Source organism: Ochotona princeps, chromosome 12 (assembly GCF_030435755.1).
Source record: "Ochotona princeps isolate mOchPri1 chromosome 12, mOchPri1.hap1, whole genome shotgun sequence".
Taxonomy (NCBI): Eukaryota; Metazoa; Chordata; class Mammalia; order Lagomorpha; family Ochotonidae; genus Ochotona; species Ochotona princeps.
This window is the reverse complement of record NC_080843.1, coordinates 60,447,794-60,461,512: the sequence shown is the minus strand read 5'-3', so window position 1 is coordinate 60,461,512 and position 13,719 is coordinate 60,447,794. Positions and strand designations below refer to the sequence as shown.

At 48.9% G+C, this 13,719-nt stretch overlaps 1 long non-coding RNA gene across 1 annotated transcript; it reads left to right on the top strand.

The window, feature by feature from the left end:
* Positions 1-558: 558 nt before the first annotated feature.
* LOC131481538 (uncharacterized) lies at positions 559-1,480 on the top strand. The gene is made up of 2 exons (XR_009246370.1): positions 559-667; positions 1,022-1,480. It is a non-coding gene; the product is annotated as an uncharacterized LOC131481538 (long non-coding RNA).
* The last annotated feature ends 12,239 nt before the right edge of the window (positions 1,481-13,719 follow it).

Genomic DNA, 13,719 nt, shown 5'->3' with positions numbered 1-13,719 from the left:
ACAAAAGATTCATTAATCAGTTAACATTTTTTTCTTGATATTTCACAATCCTTTGACCCTTAATTTAGTATGTATCATTTTACATTCTCTTTCTTCCCATGAAAGCTTCAGCCCCAAGCCTCTGACCTGGTCTCATACGTTTATTTTAGCTCTTTGAAGAGCGTAGGCTGGAGAAAAAGCGAGAAGAGAATTAGACTCCCTAAGCAAATGACCTGAAATAATTACATTTGAGCGATCCGGCGATTTTTGACAAGGGAAAAATTCTGTGTTTGTTCTTCCTGCGAAAAGCTAAACGAAATGAGAATGTGAGACTGCACCTCACCCCACTGCGCGTTCCTGTAAGGCACAATCCTTTATGGCAGTGTTGGGGGGAAAAGTACTTTCTGTAAAATATGAAATTAGAAAACAAAAACACCTAGCGTTTAGGCCGCGTCAACTTTCTGCCCAGGCCTTTCCTGGGCGTGTCTCCCTCCCGCCAGCACCCCGCCTTCACGCCCACTATTGTCACTCGCCCCAGCCTCCCGCCCCGCTCCGAAACCCAAACAAACGCGGCAGGGTCGCCAAAGTGGTCGGTGGCGCCAAGACGCACTGTGGAAGTTAAGAGAAAGCAAGAGAACTTTAAACAACAACAACAAAAACTCCATCGGACCCAGCAGGAAGCCTTCAGGTAGGTAGGCAAGCAGCTAGCAGTTTTAGTTCTCACGTCACAAACACGCCAAAAAGAAACCCCGACGCGAGCAGCGCGTTCGCATTCGCGAACCTGCTGCCAGGTCTCGGTGCGCTCGGGAGCGGCCCCTTTCCCAGCCAAGAGCAAACGTGGCTTCCTCCTCAGATCCGAGCAGAACCTCGGCCCCCGGCGTGCCTCAATCCCCACGCCCTCGGGAAGGCCTGGGCCCGCGAGCCGAGCGCCCGAGAGGCTGCAGAGAAGGGCGGCCTCCTTCTGCCCCCGGAAAGCGCCTGGCACCTCCCATGGCAGTGCTCGGAGTTCCTATCTTTAAAACCCGTGCTTTCTGCCTGGCAGCCAGCGCGTCCGTTAACGATCGCCAGCCGCTGGCGGGGTCTGGACGCCACGTGACCGCGCCACGTGACGCGGAGCCGCCCCTGGGGCTTGCTTGTATTTGAATAAGAAGATCAAGCTTCCCGTGGCAGCCTGAGCCTGCGGAGCGCGGCGCTGCAACGTGATCCCCGGGGCGGGTTACACAACGCCGAGGAGCTGGGCTCGGCCCGGCCGCCGCTCGGCGCCCAACCGCGGCTTGCTGCCGCCCGGGGAGTTGTTTTCTAAGGATCGTCAAACAAACAGGGTTTTATGCGTTCCAGAGTGAGCCGTCCATGTTCCCTTTGGAAAAATGTCTGGTGATCCTGGAGGAAGATTGAGGCCCAGTTTCTCCAAACCCATGGGAGTGCGTGGAGCTTAGTATGGCTGAGAACGAGGAAGAAAAACAGTCTCCCTTTCAAAACAAAGATTCCGGATTGATTTTTTTCCCTTTGTTTCTCCTTTTCTCTCCCAGGAGAGGCTCCAGATAACGCTCTTTGCTACTGAACCAAAAACACACTGAAATGACACTTTAAAAATTTGTAAATATAAGTGGTACGCTTGTTCTTAGCATATCCTGTAAAGCAGGGAGCAGGATTGGTGTTTCCTGTAATGAGAACCCTGCGCAGGTTAAGGTGTGTGCCATGCGTATGCAGATAGATGTAGATTTACCTCTAAAGAGCTCCTCATTCCTCTCTTACACCCGCGCCCACCCCAGAAAATAGCATCTTTACTGTGCGTCTTTTTAAGATTTCTTTATTTTTATTGGAAAGGCAGATTTACACAGAGAAGGAGACACACAGAGAAAGATCTTCCATCTGCTAGTTCACTCTCCAAGTGGCTGCAAGGACCAGAGCTCAGCCTATCTGAAGCCAGGAGCCAGGAGCTTCTTCCCGATCTTCCAAGTCGTTACAGGGTCCCAAGGCTTGGGCCGTCCTGGATTGCTTTCGCAGGGAGCTGGAGGGGAAGCAGAGCAGCCAGGATATGAACCAGCACCCATTTGGGAATTCCCAAATGGGGGCCAAGACTTCAGCCACTAGGCTACCGCGCCAGGCCCTTACTAAGTCTCTTTAATGCTGCCGCTTCCCCTGTGCTGAAGAAACCTGCAATGTTTTGCTTTCTCCTGCCTCTGAGGGTTCTCTTAGGTGATGAGTTAATTGCAGGAAAAAAAACAACAACATCTCTTACCTTTGACTTCAAGCTGAAGCAGGACAGCAAGCAGTTGCGTTGTCCCGGCCGTTGGTTGGATTGCAGTAGTGGAGTCATTCGTTCATTTCACATAAACTGCCTGAGTGCCTCTTCATCCCTGCCGTTCTGCTTGGCTGGGCCGGAGTGGGGGGGGGGCGGTGTCGGTGGGGAAAGGGTCTGGGAGTCACAGGTGCAGCCTGGAAAATTCCTTTCTGTCTTACTGACATTGTAGCAGGGACCAAGGGCCGGGTCCTGTTGGCCACACAAGTTTGCCAACAGAGGCCTTGGAAGGGAGAGCTGAAACTTAGCCAGTGCCAGCCAGTATCATGGGCACCCCCAGAGTCAGCACCTCCCACCTCTGCTTCTGATCCCCCATAGGGCCTTTGTGGGGAGGTGTCACGGCCTCCAGCAGCGGACTGTGCCACCAGGCAGAGCTGCTCTGTGGAGTAAGCCCTCCTGGCACAGTGCTCAAGGGATGGCACAGACTTGGCAGCTGGAGCACCAACACCTTCCCACAACTGGATGCCCAGGGAGGTGCCAGCCTAAGGAGGCATGATGGAGTGCAGCCACAGGACCAGGTGCTATTTCCCTGCCATGAAGATGGCATGGAGACCTTCCCTGTCAGCATGGACCCTCTGTGAATGAGAGTCAAAATGTGTTCTGGAGTTGCTGGGTCTTTCACGATCCTGAGTGGGAGTTGGCTAGCAGTCAGGGCCGGGAGATGGAGGAAAAGGACTTGGGTATCATGGTTCACATGACGTCTTTGTTGGAGTTTGCTAGAGCCTCGGAAGCTGCTTCGCAGAGCAGACCTGTTGACCACTGTAAACAAGGAAAATGGCAAATCAAGCCAAAGTTGGGCGTGCAGGTTTCATGAATTCACCAGCTGAGAAAGTTTTTTTTTTTTTTTTTTTTTTTTTTAAAGGCAAGAACCTTGGTGTAGTTTGCTAAACAACTTCTGGCTACAATGCTGGCATCCCCTGTGGGCACTGGTTCTAATTCTGGCTGCTCTATCCAATTTTCTGTTAGTGACACCTCTGTAACTCTTGCAAGCAAACTAAATAAAACTTTAAAAAGAAAAAAACGAGGAAAAAAGTTTATTTCAGAGGCAGAGTTACGGAAAGAGTAGTACAGATCACTTCTTGCAAAAACTCGTGCCATTGAGTGTGTCAGTGTGGAGAAGCTACTATGGAAAACAGAACGAAGGCTCTTCGAAAATTCAGATATGGAATTACCGTGTGATCCAGCAATCCTGCTTCCAGATATATACTCAAGGGATTGGAAGCAGGGACACAAACAAGTACTTATGTGCCCCTGTGAACGCTGCAACATTATACATAGTTAAAAGCTGGGAGCAATCCAAGTGTCCATGGATGAATGAATAAAGAAAATAAGACATATAGGTACAATGCTATCCAGGATGTATTTTATTTTTATTTTATTGGCTGAAGGATTTCCCCTTCCACCCTCCCTGTTCCTACACCACCCCCAACTATTTTCTCTTATGTTATTAAAATATAGAACTTAGCAGCAGTCACAAGTCATTCTGCTGTTTAAGTGTGTCATGATATTGTAGGTATCGATAATGGTAGAAAGTCCAGTGTCCTATTGTTAAGATATACTGAGCAGTTTCATTGGGAGTCCATCTTTTACTTGGGAGTAGAGATGCGTACTGCAATGTATCTTCACTTCTCAGTATGATAGTCTCTGTTATACACTTCCTCTAGATGAATAGCCGCACATGCGTGTTTACCTAAATGTCTATTGATCTTGTATGTTGCCTTATGTCATAGAGCATAGGACATTTTTCCTTTTGGGATTGCCTTATTTCACTGAGCATAATAAAATCTGGGACCATTTTCTTGCAAATGGCATAATTCCGTTCTTTTTAATGCCTGAGTAGTATTCCATGCAGTAGATATACCACGTTTCTTTACCCATTTCTCTTTTGACAGGCATCTGGGTTGTTTCCATGTCTTTGTAATTGTAGACTGTGCTGCTGTAAACATAGGATTACAGATCCCTTACTCACATGCAGATTTCATTTCCTTTATTTTCCAGGCTTTAACAGAAAGGAAATTGTGACACATGTTTCAAAATAATTGAATCCCGGGACATCATGGTGATATTGGTTGAACAGGACTTATCTCCCCAAACCCATGTTTAGACTCTGATATCTTGATGGTTGATGGATTGAGGGTAGAGAGTTGATCTTCCTGTGTCAGAAAGGAGGTGGGTCTGGACAAGGTGTTAGGGTTATTGGGGTCTGTCCTCAGAAGGAGGCTCCCATGAAAAAGTTGATTATTGGGTTTAAATTCAGTGCAGGTTCTCATTCTGTTTCTTGATTGGCCATCGGGTGTTGCTTCTGCACCTGCTGTAAGCAGCCTCCACAAATGCAGGACTTGCCTTAACTGTAATTTCCACACTGTGCTCCCTAAATAAACCTCTTCTTTCCTGAAGAAATTCATCTCAGGTATTTTAAAGTCATAAAGAACAGGATTGAGAGAAATAAGCCACTCACAAAAAAAATGCTGCCTGGGCCTGGTGTGATAGGCTAGCGGATAGTCCTTGCCTTGCATGCACTGGGATCCCATATGGGCATTGATTCTAATCCCAGCAGCCCCGCTCCCTGCTTATGGCCTGGGAAAGCAGCCGAGGATGGCCCAAAGCTTTGGGACCCTGCACCTGCGTGGCTCCTGGCTCCTGATCTGCTCAGCTCTGGCCGTTGCAGCTGCTGGGGAAATGAATCATCAAATGGAAGCTCTTCCTCTCTGTCTCTCCTCTCTCTCTCTCTCTCTCTCTCTCTCTCTATCTATCTATCTATATATATATATATGACTTTGCAGTAAAAATAAATAAATCTTTAAAAAAGCAAACACTGCCTGATTTCCTTCGAGTGAGATCTCTGGAATAGATTCAAAGACACCAAAAACAGATTGGTGGCTTCCAGCTCCGGCCATCGCAGCCATTTGGGGAGTGAACCAGTGGACAGAATCTTTCTGTCTTTCCTTCTCTCTGTAAATAATCTTTTCCAATAAAAGTAAGTAAGTAAAAATAAATCTTTAAAAAACAGCTAAGGGAATAAATTTTATGGTGCATGTATTTTACCACAATGAGAACATTCTTTGGGGCATTTCAGAGAATGAGCTGGATGTTCAGAGTTTAGTGGTAATCTCAAACAATCTGTCCTAGACGTTGTGTGCTGGGTAACAGAAGCACCTCTGAGCATCATCCACCTGCCTTCTCCCAAAGGCATCACACAGGCTGTGATCACATCCAACTCTCTGTCAGCCTCTGTTCTGTGATGCCACTGCCCAGAGAGATGAGGTGCCCCCCAGTCCTGGTCCACCTTCACCCCATTCTTCAGCCACCAGTGTGTGGCAGTCCCAATGTGAAAAATGGTCACAGATAAGAACAAAGATATGAGAAACTCCAAATTCCCAATTCTCTAAATGTTATAGATTTGAGATACACTTTTTTGCCTGCATTTCCTGTTTTCTCTCACCTGCAATAAATTTTGCAGAAGATCATGGGGAAGTCTTTTAAAAATTTGTATATCATGCCTTATTTATTTGAAAGGCAGAGTTATAGAGACAGGCAGAGACAGAGAGAGAGAGAGTAGATCTGTTGGTTCACTCTTCAAATGGCTGAAACGGCCAATACAGGCCAAAGCCAGGGACCCTAGGACTTTTACCCAGGTCTCCCATGTGGGTGCAGGAGCCCAAGATCTTGGCCATTTTCCGCTGTTTTCCTACATACGTTAGCAGGAAGTTAGATTGGAAGTGGAGCATCCAGGGCATAAACAGGTGCTTATATGGCTCCTGACTTTGACCTGGTCTAGCTCCGGCTGTTATGGCTATTTGGGGGAGTGAACCAGTGAATGAAGCATTGATATCTCTTCTCCTCTCCTCTCCTCTCCTCTCCTCTCCTCTCCTCTCCTCTCCTCTCCTCTCCTCTCCTCTCCTCTCCTCACCTCTCCTCTCCTCTCATCTCCTCTCCTCTCCTCTTCTCTTTTCTCCTTTCTCTCCCTCCCCCCATTCTTCCCCTTTCCCCATCTCTCTGTTACTCTGCCTTTCAAATAAACACATCTTGAGGAAGAGAGAGAGAGAGTGTGTGTTCCCAAAGTAAACTGCTGATGTATAAGGAACAGAAAAATGAAACAGAGGTGACCTTTCCTCCACAAAACTCCCACCAGAGGCTTCCAGAGAACTCTGCCTCAAGTCAGACAGCCATGAGGGACATGTGAGGAGGTAGCAGCACAGGCATGGGACTGGGGTAGCTTGAGAGATGAGCCCTACCTGACTGTGGCTCATAGACAGCACTTGCCCTAGAGGTGCGCCCAAGGCTTTGGATGCCAGTGTAAGCTATTTATAATTGATCAAGGTGCAGAAGGAAAGGAGTAACCTGCTCTTTGCCCTCCAAATTGGAGGCTAAAGCTCCACAGCTAGAGGCTGTCTGAGGCCCAGCTAAGGACTGTCGGCACTGGCCAGGCAGCCTCCCAGCCAGGAGAATGACCAAGGTTTTCCCCGCTGTTCAGAGACTTCCAGCATCCCTGCAATTACAGACCTTCGGGGCTTTCCTTCACATCAAATGGACCGGCCCTTGAACAAACTAATTAGTGCTAATGTGCTTGGGGAGGCTAATAGATTGTAGGTCTACAAGGCCCTCAGGGGAGGTACTTGGATTTGACACTGGGATTGTCAGTGTGTGAGCAATGGGGGAATGGCTCCGAGCTGCTGAGCTTTTCTATTCTGTCTCCTGGGAAGGAAGGCCACTCCTTGGCTTGTGCAAAGAGTTGCATCCAGTGGAATTTTTTTTTCCTTTTGTGGCTGTGTCCTTTGCAGACACCAGCATCAAAGCCTTCCTTTATCTCTGCAAAGGAATAAGCAGATGGCATTGCTGGAGCCAGCAGCAGCTGGGGGAAAACTTGCAAATGAAACACCCCATATAACTGAGCTCACCCCGCTCAGGTTCCCTGGGTGAGAAGTTGCTCACTCCCCAGCTGACACCAGGGCCTTCTTGGCTTCCTTCTGTGCTGTAAGGTTTATCTAAAGAGTTAGCACGTACGTGGGGACCCGTTTGATACCATCAGAGGTGACCAAAGTATCCAGAGCATTGAAAAATAGGGAGGCTGCAGGAACTGGAATAAACTTGGATGGGATAGCCAACTTCAGGCCTTTTCCGACTCAGCCCATTCCTGTCCTTCCATGCTCACCCATGGTCTTCTAACTTCCCTCGTAGACTCCTCTGTCAGAAAGAAAAATCTGTTCAATTGTTCAACAAAACCGTTGATTTCCCCCAGAATGAATGGAACCAGGTTACTGGGCCAGGCAGACAGAGCAAGGCCTGCCTGGTTTGCACTGCAGCTGGGGGAAGCTCAGGATATTAACAGGGTGTGGAGGGAGACTCTCAATAACTGGCCACTGCGCCCAGCAGCGTGGCCTAGTGGCTCAAATCCTTGCCTTGAACATGCCCCGGGATCCCATACGGGCACCTGTTCTAATCCCGGTAGCTCCACTTCCCATCCAGCTCCCTGCTTGTGGCCTGGGAAGGCAGTTGAGGACGGCCCAAAGCCTTGGGACCCTGCACCTATGTGGGAGACCTGGAGGAGGTTCCTGGCTCCTGGCTCCAGATCGGCACAGCACTGGCCGTTGCGGTCACTTGGGGAGTGAAACATCAGATGGAAGATCTTCCTCTCTGTATGTCTCTCTCCTCCTCTCTGTATATCCGACTTTGTAATAAAAATAAATAAATCTTTTTTAAAAAATGAAGGCCACTCAGGACACAATGGGGAAGAAGGTCTCCCCCACACAAGGGTCCATGCAGCTGACAAGATTGGAGGCATGAAGCACGTGGCTTCTAACAACACCGTGTCCCCCCAAGTCTCTCAAGAGTTTGGGCGCCACTCGTTGGCTGTCATCCAAGGATGCAATACCCCAGCCTAGAAGCACTAAATCTCATAGTTGTAGCCTAGAGGGGGTTGGAAATCAACCTTGTAGATGCTCAAGCATGACTCTGACTTATTCTTTGTTTCACCTGGAGCAAGAAGTCCCAGCCACTTGGAGTAGTTATGGAGTGGGGAGTGGCAGGTGCCGGACTTAGAAAGGACTAACAATTATTTTCTCTTTTAAGATTCTATTGGAAAGGCAGATTTACAGAAAGAAGGATAGACAAAAAGATCTTCCATTAACTGGTTTACTTCCCAGATGGTCACAACGGCCAGAGCTGAGTCAGTGTGAAGCCTGGAGCCAGGAGCTTCTTCCAGGTCTGCCACATAGGTGCAGGATCCCAAGGCTTTCCGCCATCTTCCACTGCTTTCCCAGGCCACAAACAGGGAGCTGGGTGGGAAGTGGGGCTTCTATGACATGAACCAGCACCCATATAGGATCCAGGCACTTGAAGCTGAGAATTTAGCCATTGTGCCGAACTCTGTTGACATTTTCAAAGGGCCAGCTTTTTTTCCACATGCCTCATGAGCTCAGAATTATCTGTGTGCATTAGCAGCTTGTTCTGTTTTCAATTTGATACACAGAGGTCAGACTTGAACCTGAATAGACATTGTAAAAAGTGTAGGTTTGCTGACCATCGTCTTCTGCCCCACGGGGGTAGTGAGTGAGGCTGTGTCACAGGGGCATGCCGGCCCTAAATCCCTGCAAACAGAGAGCTGAACTTCAATTGGCTTTCATCTGAATTAATGGAAGTGACTTCTCCCGCCCCTGTAGTCTTAAAATTCACTGCTGGCTCTCTTGTGCTTAAGGTTGGAATCCTGGAGGGGGAGGGGGCGTATCTTGGGCTGTGCTCAAGGAAGGAACTCGCTTCTCAAGTCTCAGCTCCAAGATAAACATGGCATTACTGCCATGCATTTGGCTGCCAACAGCACAACCATGAGTAAAATGCTTCACACAACGCAATGCCGGAGGTATAATTAAACTTCAAAAGGGTATCAATTGCAAATGCTCAAACAAAAAAAAAATTTAAAAAGTGGTACTGAAAGAAAATCTAAAACATCCCACCACCTAAATTCGTCTTAGGGCAAACTGAAATAAATCGAAGCAATGTCTTGGGACAACGAATTTGTTCAAATAGCGCTTCTGTGAACATTGTATAGGGAAAGGGAATTTAAAGCTGTTTCCGAGCCCAACTCGTATGAAAACAAAGGCACCTTCCAGGATGCCTGTTAACGGCTGGCTTCTGAGTAAAAGGCAATGAATGTGAAAACAGCTCAAAATATCTAAAAGGGGCAACCCAATAACTATCACATAGCAATACGGTTCATCTTAAGAAAAAAACAACTTGTTTTTTCGGTTGAGAGGTACAGGGAGAGAAGGAAAGATAAAGCAATGTCCATCTGCTGGTTTACTCTCCAGATGGCTGCAAGGACCAGCGCTGAGCCAGGAGCTTCAGTCAGCTCTCTCCCACGTGACGTGGGCTCCCAAGTGCTTGAATCATCTTCTACTGCTTTCCCAGGCACAGCAACAGGGAGCTGGATTGGAAGTAGAGCAGCTGGGATTCGAACCGGTGCCCAAATGGTATGTCGGTGCCACAGGTGAAGCTTAACCTATCACACCACAGCACTGGCCCACATTTTGCTTTTTAAAATTTCATCTAAGTGGGACCCGGCGGCGTGGCCTGACGGCTAAGGTCCTCGCCTTGAACGCACCAGGATCCCATATGGGCGCCGGTTCTAATCCCGGCAGCTCCACTTCCCATCCGGCTCCCTGCTTGTGGCCTGGGAAAGCAGTTGAGGACGGCCCAAAGCTTTGGGACCCTGCACCCGCGTGGGAGACCCGGAAGAGGTTCCAGGTTCCCGGCATCGGATTGGCGCGCACCGGCCCGTTGCGGCTCACTTGGGGAGTGAAACATCGGATGGAAGATCTTCCTCTCTGTCTCTCCTCCTCTCTGTATATCCGGCTTTCCAATAATAAAAAAAAATTTTCATCTAAGTGGGGGAAAGGTCAAAAGCAAGAACTCTGAAAGACAAAGTGCTTGTTTCCAATGCCAGCCAAGTCTCTTCTGGTCTGTTATGTGGATGAGGCTGGGGCGGGTCGTCGTCATTGGGAGGTTCTGTTTCCTTAGCTGGGGAACAGAGCAGCAGGTAACATGGACCTCAGAACGCTGAGCAATGCCAAGAGGAGATGCTGTCCAGAAATGCCTGGGACTCTGACTGGCACCTGCCAAGGATCCAACAAACATTAACTCTTATCACAGTCACAGCTGTTGCTGTGAGCAGCCAGTGCCCCTGGTTCCTCCCAGGACATGCCAGTTTGCTTTGCAAGACAGACTCTGCCCCTTGGCTAAAATCTCTGCCTCTCACCTGAGGTAGCACCTTCGAAACCCGTGTTTTGAAGGACGTAGGTGAGAGTGTGGGGATGAGTCAGCTAGTTTAAAAAAGAATCCAATGAAAGGCAGTAGCATTGTGGCCCTGGGTGGAAGACAGCGTTTGTGCTGTGAGAGAATAGGAGACTGTAAGGCAGAAGGGTGCCAGGAGCGCCTCCACGGCAAAAATTATTCAAATAAAGGCATGTCAAGCGGAGACATAACAAATATGTCCTTGGAAAAGTTTGTAGAAAAGTGGAATGAAAAGAGAGGCTTATTTTGGTGCACAACATTTTTGAAAGCCGTGTCTAGCTGGTTCACCTCATGCATTTTTGTATGAACTTTCTGAAGACTTTCACATCACCGTTCAAACTCCCTAGTCACATTTTGCCAAACTCCAGGTTGCTAAGGATACTGTCTTTCTACAGACAGAAATCTCTGGAAAATGAACCAACCAAGCAAAAGACAAACAGAAAAATATTTTTAAACCAGCTCTCGTGCCTCTTGCCTGTCTGCAGTTGTCCAGGCTTGTTCTGCAGTTAAATGCTATTTAAAAAAAAAAAAAAATTAGAAAGTGAAATCGCATTTCACAAACTGGTCTTGTGTGGCTTCCAGTACAGTAACTATTCAGTTTATCAAAGAATCAAAAGCCTGGCTTCTGATTCTCAATTCTGCCACTCAAAATGGTTATAATCTCTAAAATGCAAGGGGAGGGAGAGGCGCACCTCCTCCTCCCTTGTTCCAGCCATGCTTGCTCCAAGGCTGTTTAATACCTTCCAACTGCGCGCTTGCCTTTGGGCAACAGGCAAGCTCGGGCGGCTCTGTTCTAAATATGGGAACAGCGAGCACCAATAGAAGCCTGAAGATTGACTTGGGAGTTCAGCGTCCGTCGCCAGTGCAAAGCTTGTCTCACGTTGCTGCAGCAGCAAGCCTGGCAGCCTGTGAGCTGCTTGCTTGGACCAGTACTCGTGCTAGGTGCTGCCTGGAGAGACAGAAGTTTGGGACTCCAAGTTTGACCTTGGTGCACTTGGGAATCCGAGAGTGGCTGTAATACATGCTGTGCTGCTGCTGAGAAGTAAAAATGATGATCGTGTCCCCGGGGGTTTCTTATAGGGCTCAAACCTGCTGTTCACCTGTGAGGCAGCTGCTAGAGCAGCGCCCCGCTGTGAGGAACACAGTCGCACTCAACTTGTTTAAGCATGAACCCAAGCAAGATATCCCCCCTGAAAATTGAAGTGTAGACTTCAGGTGGCTGGCTGTAACCATCCACTTGAAACAGAGCCAAGCAATGAGGTTGAATGCCCCTTCGTGTGTCAAGAGCACCCAGGGAACACTCTGGGAACGTGAACAGCCCTCGGATTTTCTCGCCTCCCAATCTGGGAGTTTTTCAGCCTCAGAGCTGCTGACGCTGTGTGTCTGTCATGGAGGAGGTGAAAGAGGGCAGTCGCAGGCATCCCAGCATGTTGCACATTCCTGGCTCCTACCCAGTAGATCCCTCTGGCACACAGGCATTGGGCCTGCCAGTATGAGCAGTGAGAATGTCTCCACAGGTTGCCATGTGTTTTGGGGAGAAGTGGGGCAACAAAACCACTGCTTCCTAACAACGGGCAAGGCAGAAGCCTCGGTGATAAAAGCAGCTGTACCTGGGGCTAGTGCTGTGGCATAGGGGGTAAGGCTGCCACCTGCAGTGCCAACATCCCTTATCAGCGCCAGGCAGCAGTTCAAGTCCCAGCTGCTCCACTTCCAATCCAGCTCCCTGTTGATGCATCTGGGAAAAGCAGAGAAAAGATGGCTGAAGAGTTTGGGGTTCTGCCACTCACGTGATAGACTGAATGCAACTCTTTGACTTGGCCCAGCTGGCTGATGCAGCCATCTGGGGAGTGAACCAGCAAATGGAAACTCTCTCCTTTCTGTCTTTCTCCCTCCCCCTCTAACTCTCTCAAACAAAAATGCATCCTTAAAAAAAAAAAAAAAAAAAAAAAAAAGCAGGTGTTGAGCCTGGCACACCTAGTGGCTAGAGTCCTCATCTTGCATGCGCCGGAATCCCATAAGGGCGCCGGTTCTAATCCCGGCAGCCCCATTTCCCAGCCAGCTCGCTGTTGTAACCTGGGAAAGCAGTCAAAGATGACCCAAAGCCTTGGGACCCTGCACCCATGTGGGAGACCAGAAGAGTTCCTGGCTCCTGACTTCGGATCCGCGCAGCACCAGCAGTTGCGGTCACTTGGGGAATGAATCATTGGACGGATCTTTCTCTCTGTCTCTCCTCCTCTCTATATATAATCTGACTTTGCAATAAAAAATTTAAAAAGCAGGTGCATCACCAAACTTTCCTTCTTCCAAGTCATGTGAATGAATTTTGCTAAAAGCAGGACACATACAGGACGATCTTCAGGAATAAAAGAAACCATGGTTGGCGCTGCAGATGTTCACTCTCCCAGAGAGACTCAGATACCACTGCCCTGGCCTCACAACCACCACCCTCCTCCTGCAAGAATCGCGTCCTGGTATATGAGAGCATATTCCAAAAGCTCTGCTGGGGGAAAGGGAACGAAAAGATGTTCCTCTCCGTGCCACTAAGACGTGAGGTGCACCCTGACTTCTTCAGCAGGAGTACTCTCTGTGGACTTCAGGAAGACCTCCCTCCAGCATGAAGCTCCCCCCACCCCACCCCGCCTGACCACCTCCACATCTCAAACTCCCTGGGGTCAGAGACTGTCCTTTTCCCTCTGGCAAAAAAGCCTGCAAGGAATTACCTCCAGGCGCTGTGATAATCTGCCTCAGAAAGCCGCAGCTGGGGGAGGAGGGGTATGGCGGCAATTTCTCCCTGTCCTCCACAGAGCTTCCAAGGAGCTCAGCTGCAGGATGTCGGCTCAGTGCCTGGCCCAGTCTGGGCACTCCACACCCAAGCAGGGTGTGGAGAAGAAATGTTATATCCCAACCCCTTGTCATACACGCAGAGAAGATGCTGGGGGGGGGGGGGGAGTTGTTTGTGTTAAATTTGTTTTTAATTGGAAAGTCAGATATACAGAGAGGAGGAGAGACAGAGGGAGATCTTCTGTCCAATGACTCACTCCCTAAGGAGCAGCAACAGCTGGAGCTGCGCTGATCCGAAGCCAGGAGCCAGGAGCTTCTTCTGAGTTTCCCATGCAGGTGCAATGTCTCGAAGCTTTGGCTGTCCTCCACTG